Source organism: Tetrao urogallus (assembly GCF_951394365.1).
Source record: "Tetrao urogallus genome assembly, chromosome: 4".
NCBI classification, from domain to species: Eukaryota; Metazoa; Chordata; class Aves; order Galliformes; family Phasianidae; genus Tetrao; species Tetrao urogallus.
The window spans coordinates 34,221,549-34,243,902 of record NC_136817.1 but is presented as its reverse complement, the minus strand read 5'-3'; positions in this window follow the sequence as shown (position 1 = coordinate 34,243,902).

Here is a 22,354-nt window from a genome sequence, read left to right as displayed (position 1 = left end):
CTCAAAAAGGTTCCCGCACTGACTTTCTAAGGCTTGTTCTGGAGGAGAAATGCTCATTAGACAGACTCTGTTCCTAAAATTCAATTTTCTCAGCACTTTTCCCCGGTCTATACACTAACAGGTATAGCCTAAAACCAGCTTCTTCCAGCCAGCCTTTCTGTTGGTGCTTATACAATCATTCCAGCCTTAAGCTAGGTAGCAAATTGTTCTTTACATCACTCATACATCCTTTCCTACACTTCTTTTCCCTTTCCAATTTCCACTCATTGCATTAGCATCAGAAACCTCATTTAGAAGCTCTTCTATTAACAAACAAACTCTATGCATTTCAGCAGATGTCATTTCAATTACAAATAAAGAAGGGCCAAACTTAGAGAAGAGCAGTCATTGTGTTTGCAGATTGCAGTGTTTTATTATTGATTGCAAAAGCATCCGAGTGTATCAGGAACTTAACAAACACACAAGAATAAGCACTCACCTAACTACTGCAAATAATCCTTTTTTATGGTTAACTCGGACATTTGTTTCCCATCTATCCTAATGTAATTACTATGGGTGCTCATTACAAGTAATAAAAGAGTTGCATTAAAAATGAAAAACATCTGAATGGTTATTCTGTCTAATATAAACAAATCTTGAAGCTGGAGGCCATAGAAGTGTGCTGGTACAACTGCTGTAGATTTAGCTGCTTTCTGAATAAAATAAAAAATTTTTAAAAATTAAAAAAAAAAAAACAAAAAACCAACGTCGTGATACAGGTAATTTTTCAGATAAGATTGGTGGTGAGTATTTAGTAGGAGAAGAAGATAAATGTAGGATTTAGAGACATTTTCATTCTCTGTGAGCATTATTGATCTTCCTGGCTGAAGCAATAGCAGCATGGACATCAAAAGAGTGATATGGCAAATCACTAGTAATAGTATTACTCAGCTCCTTGACCTGAATTAAATTATATTTGGAGTAAATAGGGCTGAGTTACAAAAGGTGACCTCCTCTAAAACCTGCTGAAATTACTGGAATGACTTCTCTGCTTCTCTGAGCTATAAATGATTTATAGGTAGGGAGAAGTACTGCATCTCAGTGTTCTGCCTTATCCTGCACCCCATGGCTTAGCTCCCTCAGCCATAGGTCTCTTCAGGTGTGGGGTGCTCTGATTCTCTCCCCTGACATTCAGCTCCTCAGTATAACATCCTGTCATATAATGGCTTTTCTCCAGAACTGAAAATAGTGTATGCTTGTGTAAGGAGGCAGTACTACTTCAGTTCTTAATAGAAGAGGAGTAAGACAGCCTTTTCTAGAAACCTGATTTCTTTTTCCTTAATTGGCTTTCTCACTTTTCAGTAACTTAACTGCTGCCTCACTTGCCAAATACAGATATGCATGTATCTTACACTCTGCTACATAACATTTCCCAGATTTACCGATCATTCTCTATACCTTTTATCTTCTGCCTCCAAATCTGCTTCTGGTTCCACTGAAATCTATGGAATTTTGCTTTTTACTTCTATGGAACATAGATCCTGTCACTACATGACCTTCTTTCTGCTTAATACATTCATGTCTACATACTGTGAGAAGCTGTACAATGATGTAAGCTGTACAATGATGTAGCATAAAAGCCATTGCTAGCATGTACATACCTTTGCAGATTATTGTAATTTACAAGGTACTTCTCTGTTCCTCTGATTATCACTCACGAAACTGATGTTTACAAATATAAATCAGGTATTGAAAACAAATATTCTAACAAATAATTGGCTATACAGAAACAGCACATTTTTCATTACACTTAACTGAAAAAATTAATCCTCCTACTGAAAAAAAAAAAAAAAGGCTAGAAATATTTTAGTTCTGTATCTGCGTCCTGGTGCAACAGCCTTGCTACTTGAGCAAAGGTCAAGTCCTGAGTTTTCCAACAGTTTTTATTTAACTAATTATAAGTAGTAAATTACATATTCCTTTGTCACAAACCTACGTATTGATAAAGCATAGAAAGAACTGAAGTAAGATTGCTCTCTTTCAAAAACACTCACTTCGTGCTGCCATGTGCTTTGTTTTTTCCCCAGAGAATCCATCCGCATGACACTTCCTTCTCATTCAAAAAGGACAGTGACTTTTTGGCAGAGTGAGAAATACTGTCACTCAGCTGATGCACAGGTGAATGCCAGCTGATGCCAGAAGAAGCTATAATTGCACTGTAACTTTTCTACTTGTAATAGCAAGCAAAAAGCTAAGTACGTGGCTGCTGTGGAATAAAAAAAGGATTTGCATGTCTTAAGTTTGTGACTTAAAACTATGATTAGCAAATATTTTGAGCAGGTGAACAAACTGATATTTATTGTGTAATTCTTAAATAGAAATTTTAAAAGAACCCTTTTTTTTCTCAAATCTTTACTCACATTCTCTAATGCAGGCAAGGGAGATAGGTAACACCAATGCATTTTAACATAGAGACAAAGTTTATTTATTACAGAAAAAAATAACAACCATCCCCATTACAGTTCCTTATTCAAACAAAGACTTTGTTACTAGAGCTGTTTTGACATTACTTGCTTTATAGATTCTATGCTCTGTGCTGCATCCCACCCCCTCAAACTTTACAGGTGGCACAGAAATTGTTTTATTGAGCAAGAAACTTGTAAAATCTTCTTAAGAAGTTGATTTTCTCTCCCTCAAAACAGCAAGTCTAACAAGCCCCAGTACATATAATACTTAGATTTACTTTTTACCTCACTTTCTGTCAGCCTCCCCTTAGGCTCCTTCTTGACCTTTCTTCCTACCACAGATGAAGATGTTTCCAGCAGTCTTCCTGATATGTATTTGACTTGTCTTACCTTTTGTTACCAGAAACGTTTAATGAGGAACTTAAGGAATCAGAACTAAGCTGCAGCAAGCAGAATACTCAAGGAAAAAAATTACTGTGGGATTGCTTTATTCCTTCCTTTCCTCCCCTATCCTATCTTGTTGTAGGAATGAGGACACACACAAAACAAACAAACAAACAAACAAACGCCACTCCACCGATTAAAAAAAAGTACAATTTTTCAACTGGTGTGTTTCTTTTTTTTCATTTTTATTTGAAGATTGGGTTTATTCTAAAATACTAAATAGCCATTATGTTCATATGTGCAAGTATAAATGCAGAATCCCTAGGGCCTTGATTAGCATTTGAAGTAGTTTACATTTACACATTACATTTACATTACACTTTACATTTTCCTTTAGATACTTCTTTTTCTTTCTTTCCTACCTGCTACCACATACATTTCTCCAGTTCCTTCTACACTTGTGCTGAGAAGCAGTTCACCTGTCTTCATTTGTCTGAATCTTTTCTTTTTCAGTGGCAGCTCTAATCAGTATTCTGTTTTATTCACATATGCAGAAAGTGAGCTACCTTTTGCAGATAGTTGTCAAATGCCACAGTTCCCTCCAATGTGACATTAAATTTCCTCATCTTCCAATTCAATATCAAGTCTAAACCATGTCCCATTCATTGGAAACTCTCACACATTCCTCAGCTAACCATTTTTGCCAAGGTCAGTCACAAATCTGTTTCTGTTATCCTTTGATCGGTTGTAACGAATGTCAGAAAGCAACAGGGAGAGCCCTGTGATGCAGACATCCTTGCCCTTTTCATTTCTTTCAATGATTTCCAGAAAACATGTATCCAAAAATCAGTTCAAACCTTCATGTAAACCTCATTTACAATTAAAGGCAAAGGGTTTCAATAGGAAACATTGTCTTTGACCAGAAATGTTTCAGCTAGCTGCCTGGTTAGCTGCAAATACAACAAAAATCCCAAATACCTCTTGCCACTCCTTTCATTTGAAATGATGAGATTTGTATTCATTTTTGGGACTTTGGTTTAACTATTACACAAAGCTTTATTTAAGTGTAAAAGACTTATTAACTTGTAGCATTTTTAGTAGTTAGCCCTCTATTCAGCTTGCACTACACTGAATTCTCCATCTGGAAGCAGTCAGAATAATTTCCATGCTTTCATTCAGGATATAAAATATAAAAGTTGTTTCATTTCCTGATAGTCAAATTCTCATTTTCTTCCTTTCTCTCTTTCTCTCTTTCTTTCTATTGGCACTAATATTCAGCCTTGTTATTTGCAAAACATTTATAATATAATGTCTGTACTGCAGTATCTTCTCTCTTTTTCTTCTTGAAGAAAGCGACATCTGTGACAAAACAACTACATGGCTAGCAAAACCAAAACCAGAGTGAATTTTTGGATTTAAATTTAAGTTAAACTGATAGTTTTGTGCATTGAATATTCTTGAAGTGCTTTGATATGAGGATTATCATAATGTAAAACTCTCAAACTCTTTAAATATTTCTGTTTATCACAATTAGTTTGATGTTGTCAAGTAGGAATTTGAACTGTTTGACTTTCAATGACTATCTAACAAAAATTCTGTCACTCGTATTCAAGTATCACATACACCTCAGAGAAAGTTCCTTCCTAAATAATGTAATGCTATAATTTTATTTCTTCTCACATATTCAGTTACATAAGTTGCCCTAGATTTTTTTTCTGAAAGAGAGATTTCTATTAGAAAATGTACTTTAAAAGGTGAAACGAGCTCACTCCTCATCTGTAATTGAGATCCTGTGATCCTACTTTTTTTCCAAGTGAAAACTTTCTCATTCATCAGTCATCTTTTGAAAATCTCACTGGAAAGTAGGACAATTTTCTCAATTTTTGCATTTGTATCAGGTATCACTAGATAATCGCTTAAGCTATAAGAAAAAAAAGTAATAAACACAATATGTTGATAAACAAGAAGGAGAAAGCTTTTGTACAAACTCTAAACCATGCCTGCAGTCAAGCAACCTCCCGAGCCTCAGAACTGTGCATCACTGGGTCCAACTCACACACTAATTTTCTTTAACAGGCAGCTGCCAACATGATGCAAAGATGCCCATGTTGCCTGTATTCCCTGTGAGGAATTACAAGACACAAATGTAACTGATGATCCACTGTCTGGCTTGGGAAACAGAGTCACAAAACAAGTTCTAAAACATCTGTTGATAGTCAGACAGGTAATTGGTATGCTGAATAGTATCAGTGTTAATATAAGCATCAGTATCAGTCCTGGTGTGGTGATCTTACAGCGGGTGACCTCGGTGTTAATATCAACATCAAGAGTGTTGGCTAAGTGGAGCACTGAAAATCATTACCAAAGATAGTTACAATTTTGGTAGCAGCCCTGGCATCAAAGAGCATTCACCTTCTAACAGCTCAATTGTTTCTCAATTGCTGATGGTCTACAGGTGGAAGCTTCCATTAACTTCACAATAGAAAACAAGTCAGCTTGTGATCCAGCCAAGATTAACCACACAACTAATGAAAGATTATTAAATCCACAGCATTTCTGTGTGGAAGGCGCTAGCCATTTCAAATTAACTACAACTGCACTGAAAAGAAGTGTCAGATGCCATATTCTGAGTCGATAAGAGTACTTATATTTTCCTACCAACCCTGCCTCCCATGTCTGAGCTGTACAAGAAAGTCAAAGTCCCTCAGAATTATTCTAAAGGACAGTTCTCAGAATTACCTATACATCAGCTTGAGAGGAAATCTTACTTGGGTTGGTCCAGTTGCATGGACAAATGCCAGTCTCTGAAAGCAAAAATGCACTTGTTTTGTTTGTTTGATCACCTCAGGTTATCAAAGAACTGCACAGGGACATAGTTTCAAAAATTCAAATACAGGTTAAAGTCATCCTGTAACTTGCCTTAGACACTTTAATTATTTCTTTTGCTACTGCAGAAACCACAAATTGCAGGCAGTAGACGATTCAGAAGAAGCACGTGGTAAAAACTGTAGCCCTGCCTTCTGCCACCTCCAGTGAGAGCACTGACTCAAAACTCAAAATCTGCTTTCTCTTGCATGTGATACATCAGTCTCTCTTTGCAATACAAACTCTGCCACCAGCAGTGGACAAGGAAGAAAATATTAATGTTAGTGTTTTCTCTCCCTCGGTTCTTCTCCCTGCTTCCATTGAGTATCAGCACAGCTGGTGGAAGCAATATTCAACACAGCCTGTAGAGCTTAACCTCTGGAACTCACCTCATACTGGGCACTGGTAATCATTGGCTTTAGGTAGCTTCTCCAATGAGTCTGCGCTCTGCAGGGGAATCACTTAATGACAACCAATGACAAACATAAATTTTTCCACTTTTTCATGTGCAACAGAATGGAGCTCTACTCCATATAATCCAGTGATTTCCAGAGAGGAGAGACAATCTGTCCTGTTCAGTATATGGAAAGAACCAGTGGTTGAAAAAGCACTATTTTTAACTTAAAACCTCAAGCCAATAGCTTATGGCTGGCTACCAGGAGGTCATACTGCAGTACACATGCTCAGCTCACCAAAAAGGTTGAGATCTGCAGCATGGGCTCAGCAACTGGCAGACTATTCTGGCTTTTGTATTCTGATACTAGTAGTAGTGACCTGAAGCCATTCCATACTGACAGTGAACAGTAGAGAATAATCTACTCATGCCCACACGCACTTAGGAAAGCCTTACTTACTCCCTGAAGGAATTCAGAACAATTTATGTCACAGGTCTTTACAATGATGCACGCTTCACTTTAGGACAGAGCATTTCATACTTTATAGTGCTACATCTTGTAGAACATCTTCTGCTTTCTGAAAAAGATGCTTGAAAAATATTGTCTATTCTGACATTTCACAAGCTTTAAAGGATGGATACTGTGGAACAAATCAATTGAACAACTGCCTTTTTACCCTTAGCATCTTGGAAAAACACCAGTCTAAACCTCACTCAATTTTTTTAAGTCATAGCCACTGTTACACCAAATGGAAGTAGTAACAAACCACAGATGCTCTATCTACTTCTATTTGATGAACTTTTCTATATAACACTGACACTTCAAATCCTCAGAAATCCTTTGATAAATGACTAAGGAATTACAAAGGAAAAAATCACTATAAATACAAGACATGGTTGCTGAAAAACATCTCGGGGAATAAAGCTAACGCACAGAAAACGAAACACTGGAAAGAGAGACTGCAACAGAAATAACTAGGGGAAATAAGCATGAAAGCATGAACTGCAATTGGTAGTATTGCTTGGCTACATATTTCCCTCCCACAATAGAGCTTTCAGAGCAAATTTGCAGATGGAGTGAAATGGAAGCTGCTCACCTGCAGATATTTCTTATCCTTTTTGAAATTTAGATTTAGACTCATTCATGGCCTTTTTTTTTTTTTTTTTTCATGTTAGTCTCTCCCTACTGCGATTAATCTTCACTTTTCTTTGAGGAGGTAATTAAAACAATCATACTTCTATGGAAGACATGAACTAGACGGTCAAAAAACATCTGATGATATAATGAGCAAAAGTCTCCATGAAGGTCAGTGTGCACAGCCACTTTCAAAAATATCAGGAAATGGCTAAACCTACACTTTTCGATCTGTGTGTTTGTTACTTTGCTATGATTTCAGTAGCAGCTGGATCAGTCCCTCTAAACTCCAAAAGACTTCATTACAACAAAACATGTTCTGTCTCTTGGATGTTTGGCCTGATTAGCTGCAGTTTTCTATCTTAAAGATAATCAAAATATTTCAGAAGGAAGAAAAATCAGTTTATGAAAAACCACACATTATACACTTCTATTTTAAACAATGCAGACATTATCTAAATAGGGAAAAATTACAGGCCCCTTGAATATGGTCAGAACAAGCAGTGTGAAGTACATGTGAATGGTAATTGGGTTCTTGGCTGTAACTTCTGTATCTTTGAAGTATTCTACAGTGACTGGTGACCCTGCTAAGATACGGCTGCACCACAAGATTTTTATGCATGATTAATTTAATCTAATGCACATTATTGCAAATTAGGTTAACTTGCTCTGAAGGAGTCATTTCTTTCTTTCAATTAGTATATTAAATCATTCTCCTTTTTCAATATTTTTCATAACTTCAGCTAGACAGGGTAGCACAATGTGCTTAGCAGCAAGGTGCTCGTTTTTGAACATTTCTACCATTGTTATTCCTGCTACCACCAACTGTTCACCCCTAAAATATTTCAGAAGTGTATATATCTACAGAAACACAGATTTCAAGGTAGAGGCATGTTCCAGGATATAGTACTTATGAATAAATTGTCTTAGGCTATATAACAGAAAATGCCAGGACCAACAACGTAGAAAAACAATTGAATTTTGTGCTCTTAGGGGTTTGAGGTAATTTTTGGTCTTGTCTAAAAGATGATGATCACTTCTGTGACAGGTTTTCTGCTATGTACATATGTTTTTTTCAGTAAATGTATCTCCATGAATTGAATGTCACAACATACAATGTCAACACATACATGTCATCATTAGGCAATGAAATAGGAACCAACGTATGTGTGGATCTACATCTGCAAGAGTACACAATAATTCATAAAATGTGGGTTAGTATTCAAATAAGGATTTGTTACCATCCTAAGGGTTATGAACTGGGAGGTAGAAAAATAAAGATGTCCAGACATGAAGAGGCTATCAGTTATCACTTTCTTTAGGAAACGGATATGGAAGAGTAGTAGGAGCAATTGGTCATATGAGACTAATGAAGTGTTAAAAATGAGGCAGCATGGAAAGGATGGGCACAGGAAGAGATGGAGTCTCACTCTCAAGGTCCTTGTAAGTGAGAAATTTCCCCTCATCAAGCACCACCAGAGCATTCTTTTATACTTCAGTTTTGCATAATAGGTTATAAGTGGATCTAGTTCCAACAGAATTACAAATAATACTAAATGATTAAATAACTACATGCCATAATTAACTAGGAAGAGGGATGTAGCATATCCACTGTAAGTTACAGAATTTCAGCCTAAGGCTGAAAAGCCAAAAACCTGTCTTAGATAGATGCATTCACCGAGGACCACAGACAAGCAGTGTTTATAGAGTAAGCACCACAAAATGAAATACTTTTTTTCCTAAATTAATGGAGACAAGAAAAATGGAGCAGCAAGTCAGATCTTCACCACTCCATATTTCACGGATGTCATTATGTTGTGGGTTGCTCAACATGGCTTTTTATATGGTTTATGTGATTTTGGATGATTTTAGCTATGAAAAAGAAATATGTTCGGAAAATATTCAGTCTATTGAGGAATTAAGGGCAGAGAAATTTGCAGTTTTTCACATGTTGTTTCGACCATGGCTCCATGCACTGTTCTCATTCTTTATTTCAGGAAGGGAGTACTTAGCTGAAACAGGTGACGACATTTTGTCAAAAAATCCACTAAATCAGAAAGTCTTACATCTGAACACAAGTTTGAGGTTTCCCAAATCCTCAAAAGGTATATCACCCAACTATTAAGTACCTCTTCCTCTGCCAGTGCAGAGTTTTCTAGAAAAACTGACTGTATAGCAGCCTTAGACAATTTTCTAGTTAATCCTGTTTAAAATCGTAGAGATATTTAGGCTGGAAAAGACTCTTAAGATCATCAAAACCAAGCCCTAAAGTACTGTATCCTTATGAATCTTAAATGCTTCCAGGGAAGGTGACTTCACCATATCCCTGGCTCCCTATTCATATGCACTACCAAAGCATATTCCCTAGGAGTGGGGAGATAAGCAAAATTGGTCCCTTGGAAAACTCATTATGTTAATTTTTTCCTTTAAGTGTTACTGTATTTTCATACACACTCAAGAAAATCAAATTTATAGTCAGTGTTTATAAGCATACCATTCATCAATCCATTTTAATCAAGATAAATACAATGGGCCACAGGTGATGCAGCAAATTATGCTGCCATGTAGAGGTGCAGTCAGGCACAACAGGCAAGGTTTCCTAAGGATAGAGATTTCCTATTTCTCCCATATCCAGAACACACAACTGGCAAGAGCAACTTCAGTGAACAAGGCTGCAGATATATGTGCTTAGAATGTTTTTAATAAGGCAACCTTCTTGGTTAAGGAAGACAGAATCATAGCAGCAGTTAGTATTTCCCTGTGCAAGTGCTTGGGATACCTCCAGAATGCAATACAGCACAGCCCACAAACTTAATCACCTCCTGACATTCAAATGCTTGAAGCAAGAGACCATTAAAATCTTATTGAGGAGAGAGAGGAGGTACACGGAGATATGATTTGCTAAGGATCGTTATGTAACCAAAACCAGTGTTATGTCAGTAGTTTTTCCACCAGATTATGACAGTGGAGGAACAGTTATTTAGGCTGGAGAACTCAACTGAGCCAAAAAAAAAATTAAGAACAACTTTAAGAGTCAAGAGTAATCAGCAGCTTTATAAAATCTTGCCACTGCATCAGCCTATGCTATGCTGGTGTCTTGACCACGTTGTGCAGTTCTGACTCCTCTCAGCTAAAAAAAAGAAAGGAGTCAAGCCAATGAGGAAAAGGCAAAGAGAAGGATGACTGACAATACTGAACAGTTCTGTCGTGTCCAAAACTGTTTGATTTGGAAAGTAATAAATAAGTGATGAAAAAAACAGAAGTCTGAAAGAGGAATGCTGAGTGAGAGAGAAGAAGGTGAGCATGTTTATTCCTTAAAAGAAACAAACAAAAATAATGAAGCGAACACTAAGCGATAAGAAAAAAAAAGAAAAAGAAAAAAAAAAAAACAGAAGAAGAGAACACTAAGTGAAAAAACAAACAAACAAAACCCCTTTCTACATGTGACATATTTACACTAGTTCCGAGGGTGACCAGAGCAACCATGGAGATAAGAGCTTCACTGTGCTTAAAGTTATTACTTGAAGTGCTTATTACTGGAGTGGAAAATTCATTTAAGATAGTATCAGGATATATTTCATAGATAGAAACTTTTGAGTTGGAAGGGACCCTTAAAGGTCATTTACTCCAACTCCCCTGCAGTGAACAGGGACACCTACAACTATATCAGATGCTCAGAGCTCCAGCCTGACCTTGAGTGTCTCCAGGAACAGGGCATCCACTATATATTTGGGCAACATTTGCTAGTTCCTCACACTCTTACTGTAACAAACTTCTTTATATCCAGTCTCAATCTCCCTTCTTTTAGTTTGGAAACATCTCCCCTTGTCCTATCACAGCAGACCTTTTAAAGAGTCTGTCCACTTCTTTCTTATAGCCCCCCTTTAGATACTGGAAGGCTGCTCTGAGGTCTCCCTGCTGCCTCTTCTTCGCCAAGCAGCACAGCCCCAGCTTATTCAACCTGTCCTTATTGGAAAGGTGTTCCATCCCTGGGATCATTTTTGTGGCCATCCTCTGACCACACTCCAACAGGTCCACATCTCTCTGTACTGAGGATTCCACATCTGGTCACAATACTGCAGGTGAGACCTTCCCAGCACAGAGCAGGGGGGCAGGATCACCTCCCTTGCCCTGCTGACCACACTTCTTTTGATTCAGCCCAGGGTACAGTTGTCTTTCTGAGCCTGTGAGCAGGCACATTCTTGCCTCCTGTTAAGCTTGCCATCTGCCAGTATTCCCAAATCTTTTTTGGCAGGCCAGCTTGTTCTGGTAGTGGGGGTTGTCTTGACCCAGGTACAAGATCTTGCACTTGGATTTGTTGAACCTCATGAGGTTCACCTATGTCCATTGCTCAGCCTGCTAAGGTCCTTCTGGATGACATCCTGTCCCTTGGCTGTACTGACCACACCACACAGCTTGGTGCCTTTCACAAACTTGCTGAGAGTGCACTGGATCCCACTGTCAGTGTCATTGATGAAGACATTAAAGAGCACCAGTTCCAGTACTGACTCCTGACACAGCTTGTCACTGATTTCCATCTGGACATTGAGCTATTGACAACCACTCTCTGGGTATGATCTCATAACCAGTTCCTGATCCATTGGATAGTCCAGCTGTCAAATCCATATCTTTCCAATTGGGAGAGAAGGACGTTACGGAGCACCATGCAAAAGGCTTTACTGATGTTCAGCCAGATGACATCAGTAGCAATTCCTTTCTCCACTGACACAGTTACACCATCATAAAAAGAGACAAGGTTGGTCAGACAGGACCTGCCCTTCGTAAAGTCACACTGGTTCTCCCAGATCACCTCCCTCTCTTCCATTAGCATTAGTATAGCTTTCAGGAAAATTTGCTCAAGGATCTTCCTTGGCATAGAGGTGAGGCTGACAGGTCAATAGTTCTCTGGGTCATCTTTTCTACCCTTCTTAAAAATAGGTGTGACATTGCCTTTTTTCCAGTCACCAGGGACTTCACCTGGCCATATTTGCTCTAATTCACCATGCTTGCCTAGGCTGCTCTCAGATAGAACTAATAATCTGGATGGAATTTCAATTTCACGCACTACGGCCATTCTCCACTTATAACATTTCTCAAAGCAATGGTCCCAAAATCTTCCCGATGGGAACCTTCAAAAATAGAAATGCAGGAGCATCTTTAAGGAATTATTTAATGTGGCAGATACAGAATCCCAGATATGCTACAATGTAAAGATCGTTGTCCCAATTTCTTCCAACATCTATATCTTCTGATTAATTCTATCACTGATTCAACAGGTACCTTGCTTATTTGCCTGCATGTTTGAATAGTGTAACACCTCACCGGCAATTATAGTATTCACAAAGCTCGGCCTTTTTTCTGAAAAATTTTCCTAGTTATATTTTCTATTTTGAAGCAGGCAAAGGCATTAAAAAAAAAAAAAAAAACACAACACAATTCTGAGAAGACAGTGTTTAGTTTCCTAGGTTATTATTAAGTCTATTGTGTTGAAATATTAAATGTATCAGCAAAAAAATAAATAACATGACACACATCAGAAAATAGAAATGATTGTTTGTAAAATTCATTCACTTCTCTGGAAAGCTGCCAAATTCTGTTCAATCCAGTATTCACTCATTTCAAACTCCAGGTTCCAGGCTGACAACGCTTGACAAACTTTGGAAATTGCTTTTCCACGACTTTTATTTGCAGAAAAGTAAAAATTAACCCAAACCAGGAGCTGTAAAAAAGCTTTCTGCTTCCTATGATAGTCACTAAATTCAGAATAAAAGCTTAGAACATCACTATGTTCAACTCAGAGGTGGCTCTGTTCCCCACAACAGAAGCCAAACTCCTTAGGTGCCATGGAGTGCTTGGGAGCAAGGTGCCCTTCAGACAGGGTCCAGAGCAGCAGCAGTGTACCCCAGCTGCCGAACTCTTCTCCTGTCCCATCATTTGTGGGACATTTCTCTATTACCAGAAATAGTGAACTGGGCAATCTGCAAGGAAACAGTGAAAGGAAGCATAACCTCACCTAAAGAGAAGGACATGAAAAAGAAGTAGATCCAGTGACCTCAGGAGGGACAGAGAGGAGTGACAGGTTATGAATATGCACAAGTACTCATCACCCTTCTCCAGAGGCTCAGGGTAAAGTGAGGACAGAGTGCCATCACCATAATTGCTTCCTCTTTCATGTCATTGGCTAACCCGCCTGACATCAGCTTCCACCTTATTCTGAGAGTCTAGCACAGCAAACGAGAAAGAGTTGTCCACTAGATAACATCTATGGAAATGGATACAGATCAACTACTGGAAAACAGATTGAAAAGGTATATTAACCATTCAAAGAGAGGAACACTGAAGGAAAAGCTGAACACCTAAAGTAGCCTTTTCACCTGTGTCAGTTCCAGCTGAACTTCTTTCATGGTCTAAGGCTCAAGGCAGACTGGAGAGCCATTTATGCATTACCTCACCAATAGCAGAAGCCTTCCTGACCTTGGATTCCCTAGTCAGGGCAGGATGGGAATGGGTAAGAGAGTGAGCAGAAAGTAGTTACCAGCATGGAAAAACGATTTTAAATTATTGCTGATTATATATGACACAGCTGAAATCATACTTTTCTAGCTAATTTTTTACTATGTTCAAGATGAACATGACATTTTCCAATTTCTCTGTCTTTAATGTCCCTGAGTTAATGGCAGTCAAGATGTTTCAGTGCACAACTCAAACAAAATTATTTTTTAACCCACACTTGTTTCTGCTTATCTGGAAGAATGTAAGCTACTGCATTTGAAAAAAAAAAAAAAAAAAAAAAAAAGCATCTTAGCCGGTGTTTCCTTAATACATTTTCTACGTGAGATCACCTTTCAAACAATTTTAAAAGTATATTTCATTTTACAAAAATAACTTAGACTTTTCAGAACTGCATACTTAGCACCAAAGTTGTAGAGAAGGAAACCCACTGAATGAGGAAAGTTTCTAACTGAGGAACTGCTAATTGAGTTTTTTGATAGCTGTCAAAATGAATAGTATTCAGCTGAGCTTCACAAATCAACTTACCATAACAGTGATCATTCCATGAGATCAGACTTTCTTTAGAGAATAATGAAGTATGAATGTAAAACGAAAGTAAATTCAATTATTAAGATATTATTGCTTGCTTCTCACTTTGAATCACACTGGTTTATGTCAGTCATAATTATTTATTCCTGTATTTTGCCCTTTGGAAAATATTATTGTGGCCTTTTTTCATTTCCATGCCAAATTTTTTTTCCAGAACACTCATGTTTTTAATGAGGAAATACGTGTACTATGTTTTAAAGAAGAAATATGTATACTATGAAAATTAATACTCAGTGTTTAGTATTTGATAATAATATTGGAGACCCTCAGAGAACAAATTATTAGATTTTGAGATTTCTTTTGAGAGGAACATACCTCTCTTTTCTTAGCTATACCAAACTCTGCTAACTTCACAGATTATCCATTCTTGCCGGGCACACTGCCTGAGAAGAATACAGCAGAAAAGTTTAGACAAACATGCATGACTTTTTCTTACCATACTTGATGATCTCACACAGTCTTTTCCAAGAACTCTTTTCCACTTTAATGTGTTTCACTGGAAATACTGCTATAATAAGCAGAAAATCTGAAATACAGGGGACAGGTAGATACATTATAAACATTCCAGGAGAAAGCAGTACCTGTTTGGATTGCTCATGGTCCACGTTATTTTCCCACCTTAAAATAACTTAATTTCTTTTCAAGTTATTGTTCTTTGGATGCTAGAAGAGCAATCACTTCCTCAGCCATTGTTTTGCTGGTTATTTGTGGGAACGTCAACGCCTAGGGGAATGTCACATCTATCATTTGTCAGTTCTCTTTTTCTTATTATTTAATGTCATGAGTCATTCAGCTGAGGTATAAAACATGAATAAATGGCATGTCAGGTGGTAGGTTAGCTGGGCATCCTTTTTGTCCTTTTCTTCCTGACACTTAAATCACAGAAGTCTTACTTTGTTCTGACCACAGGGTAGCTTTCAGCCTTCAGGGAATTAGAGAGCCCTTAAACATTTTCCAGAAGAACTGCAGCCCTTTGGGAACTTGGCATACATAAATAATGGAAGAGCAACAATTGTCCTGCTGTTCTTTTGCAGACATCTAACAGGCAGCCCCCAGACCACAAGCTAGCTGGTTTCTATTGCACAGGCTGCCCCCAGACCACAAGCTAGCTGGTTTCTATTGCACAGGCTGCCCCATTTGAGTGCTAGAATCAGATGTTGCAGTCAGTAATGGCAAAGGCACAAGAGAAAAGAATGCCTAAAACTTGAATTATCTCTGTCTTCATTTCAGCAGGGACATAGTGGTTTTCTTCAGAGTGTCTGGCATGGTGCTCTGTTTTGGTTATCAAAATCAACAATGTTGATAACACACCAGTGTCTATAGTTGTCTGCTAAGCAGTGTTGTACAGAGAAAAGGACACGCACAGCGAAGGGCTCAAGGAGCTGGGAGGGAACAGAATTAAGACACCTGACTAAAACTGGCCAAAGGGATACTCCATACCATATGACATCAAGCAGAAGGAGATTTGAAGGGGATAGGAGCTTCGCTGAAAGCTTGTAATGCTTCAAAATTAGTACATTTTCAACAGACACTTTCTTTGGGCGATTTTGAATGCAGCGTCTCTTCAGGAGCCACTGGGTTCTTCTACGTCTCTGATGGCACCAAGCTGAGTGATGCAGATAATATACTAGAAGGAAGAGATCCAGAAGGAGCCAGACAGGTGTGAGAGGTGGGCCCATGTCAACCTCCTGACGTTCAACAAGGTCAAGTGCAAGGTCTTGCAACTGGGTGTGGGCAATCTCAAGTACAAATACATGCTGGGGTGAGAATGGCTGGAAAGCAGCCCTAACAAGAATGATTTGGGGGGTATTGGTTGATGAAAGCCTAAACATAAGCTGGCAATGTGAGTTTGCAGCTCAGAAGATCAACCATATCCTGGGTTGCATCAGAAGAAGTGTGACAGCGGGTCAAGAGAGGTGATTCTGCCTCGCTATTCTGCTCTTGTGAGACCCCACCAGAAGTATTGCATCTAATTCTAGGGCTCCCAAGACAAGAATGACATCAAGCTGTCAGAGCAGGTCCAGAGGAGGGCCATGTAGATTATCAGAGGGGAGCACCTCCCTGGGGGGGACAGGCTGAGAGAGTTGGGGCTCTTCAGGGTGGAAAAGAGAAGGCTCTGGGGGAAACTTAGAGCAGCTTTCCAATACCTGAAGGGCGTCTACAGAAGACTAAAGAGGGACTTCTTATAAGAACATGTATCAACAGAACAAAGGGGAATGGCTTTAAACTGGAAGAGGGTAGATTTAGACTAGATATTAGGTAGAAATTCTTTACTGTAAGAGTGGTGAGACACTGGAACAGGTTACCCACAGGGGTTGTGAATGCCCCCTATCCTGGAGGCATTCAAGGCCAGGCTAGACAGGGCTTTGAGCAGTCTGGTCTAATGTGAGGTGCCCCTGCCTATAGCAGGGGGTTGGAACTAGATGATCTTAAAAGTTCCTTCCAACCCAAACTACTCTATGATTCTGTGTGCCAGAAACTGCTGGTTGCAGAACATGGTTCGATTTCAGTAGCTGTGCTAGAAGCCCTTTTCTAAATAATCAAAATTGTCTCAGTCATCTTGTTTATAACTCCAGAACTAATGATTATGATCTTGTATAATTGCCCAAAATACACAATCTGTACTTATCAGTAGAATATTCTTAGGGAACAGTGTAAGCAACTCTAGCTATCTAACAGTGAATATTTCACCCAAGATTTGGAAAAAATTGTTCTTACAGCTCATTACTAGTTTCTAATGCCAGACGGATTTCATTCTCACTTCAAGATTTTTCCTATGGGTTACAAAGAGTGATAGGATTGATCAATTTTGATCCAAGGCCGTTTTCCAACCAGCCTTGAAAATGATATTGATTTTATTTCTTAGGTTCTTCATGAATTTTTTAAGTGAAAAAATAGCATTTAGAGAGAAAATCTAATTTTGAATGGAATTCACATGGAAGCTTTAAGATAATACTCACATGAACATACATGTATTCAAGTGCCATGTGACCACTGCAATACTGGCTTATCTTTCAAGCCAATTCAAAAATACTTAGGCACCTTTATGGGTAACAACTGTATGCATAAATTTCTAAAGCCTCTCAAAACTCTACCTAAATTACCATGTGGTAATCTGTGTTATTGTCAAGAAGACTTGAAAGTCACTCAAGAGATAAAAACAACAACAAAAACAAACCTCAACAACATTTCCATTTTACATATCAAAAAGATTTGGTAGCATTTGTTGACAGGCAATTCAAGATCACTTTCTCTTTAGCTTTCAAAAACCAATTGCCTTGGTGGCAAACCTAGCATAAGGCATTCTTAATTTTTCCTCTTGATTTCAGTTTACCATCCTCTCATTTGTAGCAGTAAAAGAGCTTCTGACTTCACACTACAAACCTTACCACTGAAACAACACACTTCAGAAATAACCCGTCACCTGCCAAAGAGTGAGCAAAAGAACAACGATTTAAATGATCAGGATAGAGCCTGCCTTCAAGCTGAAGCCATTATTTACTAAGCTACACCTTCACATCCTTGACTTCTGAGGTTTGTAGTCTGCACTTTTCAATGCACATAGCTGTGGGAAAGGTTCATAACTTTAAGTTTGTCTTTACCTGAGCAATCTTTGTCTCGAGTTATCAGTTTTGTTAATGGCTAGGAGCATTAGAAGCTGACCAGGACTGTGTATGTGGCAGTGATATATTCTTGGGAGACAGAGGTGAAAGAGTCAGACAGTTTTGTTTTGTTCCAGTGGACACTGGACTTCATTTTTCCTAAAGAAGTCCAATAATGCAACTGGAGGTGACAAATAGCTGTATGATGGCTGTCAGGTCCAAACAGTGAGGATTCCTGGAGTGCAGAAATCAGGGAAGAGCAAGGGTAGCTGATCACCTGTGGCTAGCAGTGAAGTCAACAGGAATTAAAGGGGTGTCACAATTAGATCCAGAAATGTTACAATCAGAATTGGAATATGAAAATAAAAAAAAAACATTTTCTTATTTGTGTATGTGCAGACACCATTTCTGTATGGAAACTGGAAATAACTGTTTCATAAATGTGAAAGCTTTCCATTTCCATGATACCTTTTCTTCCAAGCTTTACGTTATTATTTTTCACTAAGAGAAAGCAGTTTAGAATAAATTAGAGAGCAGACTTGGATAATATGTGCCCCAAGAGAAAATCATTCCTGCTTTTACTCTCAGCAACAACTTCTTTAATGAAAGCTTTAAGTGTTTGGTGTGGCTTACAGGGGTTTCATAGACCAGTTTCTCAGTAGCAACATGATCCTTGAGGCGATGTACAAGTTTTCAAACTTTTGAAAACAGCTAACAAAAATCATTATTACAGGCTTATTTGGAGGTATTCCTTGATTTGATTTTAGTGGATATCATTTCCTTAAAAAACAGGCTTCTTATTCTGCACTTGCTTGTATGTACCCAAAAGCAACTGCTTCTAGAACTAATTGTTGTTCTGTTCTTCACTGGAAGATTTTCCTCACACTACACTCACATTTTTCAGGTGTGTATTATCTATGCTTGTTCCCCTTAAAGCTGATTTTATGTATACCAAAATAATCTCCTTAGAAAGCAGAAGAGTTTTATGCATTCAGTAAGTGTTTGAACTCGCTTAGGAGGCAGTCAACAGAACTTGTTTGTGCTTTGTATTTGTACTGAATTCAAAGCAGATAAATCTGTCTATAGACACAGAGGATAACAACCTTTAATTTCAGCATCTGTCCCATGTTTTTACACATTTTTCTTTTTTTTTTTTTTATGATAAAGTAATTTAAAGAATATCCATGAAAACATTTTGTATTTACACTCATCCTCTCAAGTGAGAAAGACAACATCCGTAAGAAAATAGATTCAAAAGAAAAGCCATCATAATAAAAAGCTTTGACTATAATGAAAAATTACGAAGGACCATATAGTCAAAATACTATATAACAGATCCTTGAAAACATGATTTAAGTCTGTGCATTATCACAGCACATTAAAAGCTGCTATTGCTAGAAAGACTGTTAATTAGTAATTAATTTGATAAACTCTTACTCTTTGCTAATTAGAAGAGTTCACTGCCCAAAGTGGTGTGTTTCTGCAGATCTGTGGCTACTGGACTATTATATTAGGCAAAGTGCCCAACATTTTAAATTACATTTAAGCAGTGACATCTTAACATAAATAAAAGTCTTCAAAAACAACATAAAGTTTCTAGATAAAATTAAAGACCCACAGCTAAAATTATCAAATTAACAGTATTGTTAGTGCCTCATTTAGGTCAGCTGGACATTTATAACTCTAAAATACAACAATCGGATTAGCGCACAGGTTCCATTTCCACAGATCTGATATCTTCACTTCTGTCACTGTGAAGAGCAGGCTATCTACAGCTCCCAGGGAAGTTCCTGACATACTGAAAGCATGCATGCAGCCTTTCATATCCAAAAAATAGCCACAGATTAGTTAAAAAAAAAAAAAAAAAAAAAAAAAAAATTGTAACTAAGTACTACAACAGTTTGCATTGCCAGAGATTTTTCTCCTAATTACTAGAAAAAGATGAAGGAATTTCCAGTGGGTTATTTTAGGTGTTGTTGGATAAGGTGTTTTCTTTGTTTCTTTTTTTTTTTTTTTTTTTTGGTTTTTGTTTTCTTTTTTTTGTTTGTTTTTGCTTTTTTGTTTGTTTGTTTTGGCTGATTTTTTGGGGGGTTTTTTTGTTTGTTTGTTTTGTTTTTAGTAAATTCATCACAAATCTTGAGAGGTAGTTTGGACAAAAAAAATTGAAAAAAGGGTGTACACCTTCACTGGCATTCCTAATCTGTAATTCTTTCCTTACATTATGTGTTTGCAGGCTGAAGGCTGCCAAAATAGCGCAGGTTCTGAAACAAATTTCTCTGAATCTAAGCACACAGAATAAAAATAATGGGCACATGTGGATTTATGAGTCCATTAAAAAATGTTTTTGTTTCACATCATCCTATTGTCCCCATGGAGCAATCATTTCAACATGAAGTACCTCAGAAATGGGTCACCTTGCACGCAAGTTGCCAGAATTGGCTGATATCTGTCCAAGACCAATGGCTAAAGCAGTCAGAGCCGTGCCAATTTCCACAAGCTGAAATCCAGTTTAACCTGTGAAAGGATGACTTTCCATCTTCCCAGCCAGCTGGGGCAGCCACATGTTCTCCACCAGATAGGCTCTTAATGTTCATATAGCGTAGGATTGATATGCCAGTTTTTCAGAAATGTTTCACTTGACTGTTTGGCATCGAAGCCTACTCAGGGCTAGGTAGCAGAAAGGATCTAAAAGGAAGCAATCAGCCACTGTTAACCTCACAGCTCAGCAAAGTGCTGTCCTCACCTCTGAGCTGATTAATAACTCTGCTGCATCAACTCCCAAAGCAATATCTGAAACTGAGGATAGGTTGGACATTAGGAAATACTTTTTCTCCAAAGGAGCGGTCAGGCGCTGGAACGGGCTGCCCAGGGAAGTGTTGGAGTCACTAACCCTGAAGATGTTCAAGAAACATTTAGATGTACTGAGGGACAACAGTAGTGGGAGATGCTAGTGATGATGGATGGTTGGACTGGGTGATCTTGAAGACCTTTTCCAACATTAGTGATTCTATGAAAGCAAGCCTCAGTTGCAAAAGTCCACATATGAAAAGTCATCCAGCCAAAGATAAAGAACACAGGAGATAAGGTATCTTAAATGCTTCTGAGCTTAGAATGATCCCTACTGAGGGAAACAAAGATGAAGAACTGAAAAGGGGAAAACATCATGAATTATTATAACTCTTCATACTTTCACTTGTCAGCAGGAACAGGAACAACACAGAGCACTGTATTTGCATTATTCTAGCTGATTTTTTTCTTGCTTTACTGAATCAAACTGGTTTTGAAAAGTTAGACAAAAGTATTTAAATTGATTGTGAGAGCAAAGGAAGTTTAGAAAGGCTGTATCCTCTCTAGCTTTTGGTTTGCTGGGTTTTTTTTCAAGCTTTTTTGCACAGCACTAACAGCTAAAACAGTAGGAGGAAGAAAGCTAAAGAATAATACAAAAACACATTCTACAGAAGAAAAGCATCATTACAAGCAGGAATACATCTTCCTTAATACTTATACTTAAATACTTAAAAATAAACAAATCCAGAACATATTTAAAAGGGAATCTGCTACTTTTGTCAAGCACACATTGGGGAAATTGCATTCTGAGAAGCACTGTTTCTCGGGGGCAGGCATGGAGAAGCTTTGAAAAGAGGAAGGGCCACAGAACAGTTGACCTGATAGAAAAGAGCAAGGCTTCACAGCCAAACCTTCTTACCACTGCCCTGTACCACTCCACACCACTGTCACAGATCACGTCCCTCATGTGAAAGAGCAGTCCTCAACTAAGACATGGACATTTCTCAGGGCTTCCAGTTTCCTACTCTTTGAATTTATTTCAAGAGCAACTCCTTTACTTTGCTTCACCAGAATTATGCAGCCGAAAAAGGCACCACTGAGTTAACCTCACAGAGCCTACGTAATTCGTGTTTCATATTACACCTCAGAGAAACACCAACCCCCTCTAACAAGGAACTGTTTGCATCAACAAGCAGAGATTATTCCTAGAGCTGAAATGTCAGAGGGCTTTTTGTAAAGTCAAGTTCATTTCTCAGATGAAGCGTTGCTCTGACATGACTACAATTAACTCCCCTGCTGATTAATTCCCTTGTTTATCTCTACAGCAACAGGTTAAAAAGCTGCCCAAGAGATCACAGTGATCCAACTCGCTCAGTGGCTGTGAAAGTGCAGAAAAGTTGCAGAGTTTGGGTACTTGCTCTGAGGGGTTCCCAACAGAATTTTGGCCATGCATGTTTTAGAAAGCGTTGGTTCCTGATCCTGTACATGAAGAGGGCAATGGCAGAGTATGAAGGGTAAGGTACAAAACAGTAAATAAAGTTTGCCATCACATAATGTGACAGACCAGGTTACTCCTGCTACGGTAATCTCATATTCCAATGAACTTACTTATTTCAGGAAAGATTCCTTTTCCTGAAAAAGG